The 6000-nt window shown below is 36.4% G+C and overlaps 1 long non-coding RNA gene across 1 annotated transcript in view; it reads left to right on the forward strand.

Annotated features, from left to right (window-relative positions):
- The window catches only part of LOC307176200, a 164025-nt gene extending 158734 nt beyond the window's left edge, over nucleotides 1–5291 (forward strand). The window contains exon 4 of the long non-coding RNA XR_013824641.1: nucleotides 5016–5291. This is a non-coding gene — a long non-coding RNA (uncharacterized lncRNA). The remainder of the gene's footprint in view (nucleotides 1–5015) is intronic.
- The last annotated feature ends 709 nt before the right edge of the window (nucleotides 5292–6000 follow it).

Genomic DNA, 6000 nt, shown 5'->3' on the forward strand with positions numbered 1-6000 from the left:
GGAGGGTCTTGGGATTTGGGTTGACCCACTCATGACGGTGTGGTTTCAGCCGTGTTTTGAAGAAATCAATTGAAATGCAGAATTTAGCTCTAGCCAGGGGAAATGGGAAGTCCAAGTCATAGGAGGCAAAAGGGCTAGTAGGTTCAGGTGTGATTTGGCATCTCTCTTTACAAAATTTGCTTCTTCATGAAGCAGGGAAGGGTAGCTGAGATGGAGCTCACTCAGGAGTAAACAGGACTGATGTCCATATTACGAGAACTGTTCTCATCTATTCTTCGTCTTCTCTGGAAATACTTGGATTTTGGGGAAAAAAACTTGGTGTGTTTTATGTTTTCCAAGTTTTGTACTGGACACTCAGGAAACCATGCCAGACAGATGACCTTTCCCGAGATGTTCCCAAGATGTATATTCTATAGATCCTCAAAGTATTTAACAGTGGTTATAGGTGAGGACTCTGGAAACAGACAGCTTTTCTTCTTATACAGACTTTGAGCAAGTTGCTCAGCTATAAATGGAAATAAAAATAGTACCTGCGCATTAGGTTGTTGTGAGGATTAAATGAAATTTAGCAATGTCTGGCATTGACTATGCAATCAATAATCATTATAATTTTTATGTAATATGAGAACAGTGTTGCTGAAATGTTTCTGGCTTTGGCATACCCAAATATGAGGTGACTGCAGAACTACCCACTGAAATTCCCCTTCTCATCTATAAAATAGGGATAAAAATATTATGTAGGGCTGTTATGAGAATTAAATGAGATAATGCATGTAAGGCACTTGGCACGTACCAAATTGTTATTGTTGCCTTTGATTCAATTTTCCAAAGACAATGAAACCAGCTGTCAGCATCCAGCATAAATATTAGAGACAGATTGTGTCTATGGCTTGCCTCCTCTCTGAAATGAGACCTTACTGTCTGGTGAGAATAACTCTTATTTATGGCTTTCTGCATTGTGCAGTTCACAGCCAATGGGTTACTTTGTCTGACTAATAGAAGTGGCAGAGGAACTCATAGTGGGATTGAAGGAAGGAGAACATTGATATAATTTATTACCTCTGTATCAGTCTTTGAGCAGTAATCTCAGCTCTGAGTCTCTTCTCTAGGATCTGGTATGTTAGTATATTTGCCTTGGAAAGATGCTTACGTACATCTGGAATGGAAGAACTCACTTCTATTATGACTATTTTATCTCTATATTGATTTTACTAGTGGGTAGGTATGAAGTATTATCCCTGATGAGTCTCAAACACCAATTACAGAGACCTGAAATGGGCTTTTAGGAAACTGTCACTGTAAGGTATGAGATCAGAACTGGATCTGAGAGTTCTATTTCTAAGGTATTGGAAAAAGACTGGGAGAATTATCCATATTCTCTAGTATATCTTGGGGAATCATCATTGGTTCCATTTCACTTGAGCATCCTGAGAGTTCGCTATCTTCATCTCCTCGTCTGTCAGGCAGGGGAATTTCCATCCTATTTTCAGGCAACTTCTAAAATAAATTCATATATAATATATAATGTATTGATATAATATGTAGTATATAATTACCTTATCAACTACTTATGGGCTTCTTTAAAGATGCAGTACATGCAACGTACAATGAAAACTTGAAAGATGAGCAAACTTTTTTTTGAGGGATTAAAAGAAACTTGATTAAGTGCCTAGGCATAGGATAAAAAGTACGTGAGGATGGAGAGAATGAAAATGCAATAAAGGGGAGATGGCAGATAGAACAAATCTCAGACAAAGATTGATGGGCAAGGATAGAGGGAACTGGGACGGAAGAGTTAACATGTATTTCTCTGGGATGGGGGTTAGGTAGAGTGTATGATGAGGTTGTGGAGAACCTTTAATTGGATAGTCTCCACCTTTTAAGTGAAGTGACAATGTCATCAGCCCAGTGTAGCTGGGGATGAAGTCCTAAGATAATTGAAAAGGTTTTAATACAGTTGCAGTGTAATATGAAATAGGGAGTGGAAAATGAAAATGATTTCTGAGCATGTGCAGGGAGTGGTTGATATGAGGTGTCATAATTTGCAGTGAGTCCAGTTGACATGATTCTGTGGTTTTCTCTGGCAATGTTAAGTTGCCTGGGGGTATACACAGAAAGTTATGAAACTGCATGCCGGTCCACCACAGTATCAGTCTCTCAAGTGAGGATCATTTTTCCCCAAGGAAAGAAGTTTTCCTTCCTTTGCTTAATTAATCTGATGTAGTATTGTCACCTACCAACTCATCAGCATTTTTTGGGGGGGTATAAATCTTGATTACGTGCAACAATTGATCATATATTCCTTTTTCTTTTTGCAAGGAACTCCTTATCATAACATAAATTCATCAAAATAAATTTACTAATCATACTTGAAGTGTTAATGGTTACCTAGTGTATGGAGCATATGCTCTTTTTACATCACTGTTGCCTTCTCAGGTAACCTTTTCCATCTATGCTGTTGTAATACTGCAATGTCATTTAAATTTTTTTCACCTTTCAGGAGACTCATATTGAACAGTATCAACCTTTGGGCATTATATTATGCATGGGGTGTTGCTAACCAAGTTTTAGAACTTTGGAGTCTACCAAATAATACTATGTTCAGTTCTTTTTATCCCACTTAACTGTATAGTAGGCAAAATTTCTTTCTTATTTCAAACGGTGATGTATTCAAAGATCTTAGATGCATGCATCATCTTTTCCTTCTCGAGCAAGCTGAAGACAGTATTATTATGAGCTTGGCAGTTTTCCCAGCAAGAGTTGGAGTAGGTGTTGACCTTTCCAATATTTCGAGTTCTATTGACTTTTCTTCATTACTTTGTCAAGGCTCAACATGTTACCTGCTTGGATGCAATGTCATCACTCATGGGAAGCCAATATCCAGCTGAGAGAGGCAGATTGCTCCATTAAAATATATAGGCTTAGGGACGTTTAGGGCATAGTGGATACATGTTATTATATACTCATCAAAATCATGGAATATACAATACAAAGAGTGAACCCTAATGCAAATTATGGACTTTAGCTAATAATAATATAACAATATTGGCTTATCAATTTTAACAAATGTACCACACTAATGCAAGGTGTTGATAAAAGGGGAAACGTGTGTGTGTGAGTGGGATGGGTGAAGGCATATGTGGGAACTCTGTACTTTCTGCTCTAATTTTCTGTAAATGAGAACTGCTCTAAAAAATAATATTCATTAATTAAAACATGTAGGCTTCCAAAGAGGAGAGGAAGATTCATAGCTAAAAGAAACAATGTAAATGATAAAGAAGGCTATATTGGGAATTCCCTGGCAGTCCAGTGGTTAAGACTTTGCCTTCCAATGCAGGGGGTGCAGGTTCGATCCCTGGTCGGGGAGCTAGGATCCCACATGCCTCGTGGCCAAAAAACCAAAACATGAAGTGGAAACAATATTGTAACAAATTCAATAAAGACTTTAAAAATGGTCCACATCAAAAAAAATCTTTTTTTTAAAAAAAAGAATGCTACATTGAGCAATACAGAAAGGAACAGAATATGTGTTAATTTAAAGTTTATAGGTTGCAATTAAAGCATTCTAGTTATCTGGCTGTACATGCATTTAAAAAACCATATCCTTGCTGACTTAGTTATGCATATAAAAGTAAATTCCTATGTATTCATGAAGTACTATTATTTATATACACATAGGCATAAATGAGCATGAGAACTGCTACACTGGACCCGAGCCATGCTCACCAGTTTTATTTCTGGCAATAGCATTAAAAACTGTTTTGAGGGAAGATGTGGCTGCCCTCAACTTCTGAGTTTCAAAATTCCTCCAAAGTTTTATTTACCCTTAATCTGATGTATAATTATGTACTATCTTATCACAGTTATTTTTGAGACTATTTATATTTGATTCTCCTTCAAATAGTTCCAAATGCACTTAGCAGTAATAGTTTTATGACGTAAAACTATCTCTTTAAAATGTTCCTGGGGTAATCCATTGTTCTAGTGTTCTGGCAAACGAGCTTGTTCTCACTTTGCTCGAATCCTCCCTAATTTTAAAAATTAAAAAAGCATATCTCATTTCATGTTTTCCCCCATCACAGCATTATAAGTGATTTTCCTATCTCTTGAAGAGAGGACCCATGTTATTCTAAGGAAGAATATGAGGCTACCTAAATTGTGTGAGTTCAGGAATTGCAATAACATTTGCTTTCCTCTAGTACCTTTTGCCAGTTAACTGGCTGCTGCCTGAGATTTCACTGTTAAACACCTATTCCTTTAGAATCACTGTCTGACTACTGTTAAAACTTGACTCAAGTTTTAACAGTGGACATAGGGATGGCCATAGAGAATGAAGAGGTTGGGAGCTGAGAAAATAAACTTCCTCAAACTTTGCGTCTGTGCCTAGAGGAGCTCGAAGTTTGTTAGTGGTTTCCATCAGTGAATGCCCAAGGGTGTGAAATGATGGTCTATTACATCCAGACACGGAAAATGTCGGCATTAACAGCGTGTTAGCCCAGGGCTAACTGGGACTAGTCACTCCAGTGACTCCGGGGACCCTTGCTGGGTTGTAATTGGTTGGTGCAGTGACTGGCTTTGAAATATTTCCCCTGAAGTTGGGAAAATTTCCCCTGAAATGAAACCATTCTGGGAGGCAGCCTATTATGATGCAAAGAACGTGACAGGAGAGGGAGATAGATCTGAATTCAAATTCTGCACCTGCCAATAAGATCTCTGTGGCTTTAGGCAAATTTCTTATTTTCTTTTCTGCCTCAACCTACTCCTCTAGAAAACAAGGAGAAATAAACTCATAGGATTGTCTTGAGTAATGAGGCAATAAAAGTAAAGTGCAGGTTCAATGCCTGTTGCGTTGTTGGCACCCAGCACCTGCTACCTATTATTGTTGTCTCAAATGAAGTTTATCTTCCTGTGCTTTCAGGATCTTCTTATAACTTCTCTTCAGCGGCTAATTCACTGTTAGGAAAAACTGAGTTTCCTCAATTAACAGAGACTTTCCTCTGTACTCTTTCTTTCAGATCATTTGGAATCTCGGAATAATAAAACTAGAAAGAAATTGGAGAGAACCTATTTCCAAAGCTTTATAATGCACACCAAGTAAATCTGACGCCAGAGGATTAGCTGAAGAACAAGCTCCGTGCTGCTCCCTTCCACATAGTAAGACTAAAGGTGATCTTGCTTTCACTTTCATGAAGAAATAGCACGATAATGCAGCAGACACCAAAAGCACATAGTGTTTTTTCAATATCACCCTTGCAAAAATCAAATTTTCTTTCTAGTTCTTGTCCATATAGCATAAGTTGCACAGAAATGTGATGATAGTATAGATATTGTGATGAATCTTGCTTTTTACTCTTAATCACATGCCTATCATTTTTTCATATTGCTGTATAATCTTTTAAATTATACTTTTTAATGGCTATATAATATTTAATTGAATGGAAGTATTATATGAAAACATTTGGCTATATCATTGGAAATTTTAGTTGTTACTTATACAGCAATGAACGTCAACGCGAATAGCCTTTCATTTATTATTTCATTAGGATACACTCTGATATTTGGGATTCCTAGGTCAAAGAATAAGGAAAAATAATGGACGTTAATATGTATTGCCAAATAAGTTCCAAAAATATTGCATTAATTTGCAATATCACCAACAATGTGCATTTGATTCACTGTAGCCAAACCATTACTAAATATGGTTTTTGAAATATTGCTTTATAATTTAACAGGTGTAAAATGGTACTTCATTGTTTTAACATAAATTTAGTTAGAATTAGCGTGATCAAACATTTTTCTATGTGTTTACTTATATGTCAGATTTTTTTCTTGTGTCAATTGAGTATTCTTAGCCTTTGTCTGTTTATATATTAGGGTCTTTAAACAGTTACTTTCTAAGAAATGTTTCCTACAATGGTTTAAATGATTTTTAAATTTCTATTTTAAAAGGAAATTCACATTTCTAATAAGTCGTTTACTAAGTTCTAAGACTATCATAAT

Source organism: Stenella coeruleoalba, assembly GCF_951394435.1.
Source record: "Stenella coeruleoalba genome assembly, chromosome: 17".
Lineage (NCBI taxonomy): Eukaryota > Metazoa > Chordata > Mammalia > Artiodactyla > Delphinidae > Stenella > Stenella coeruleoalba.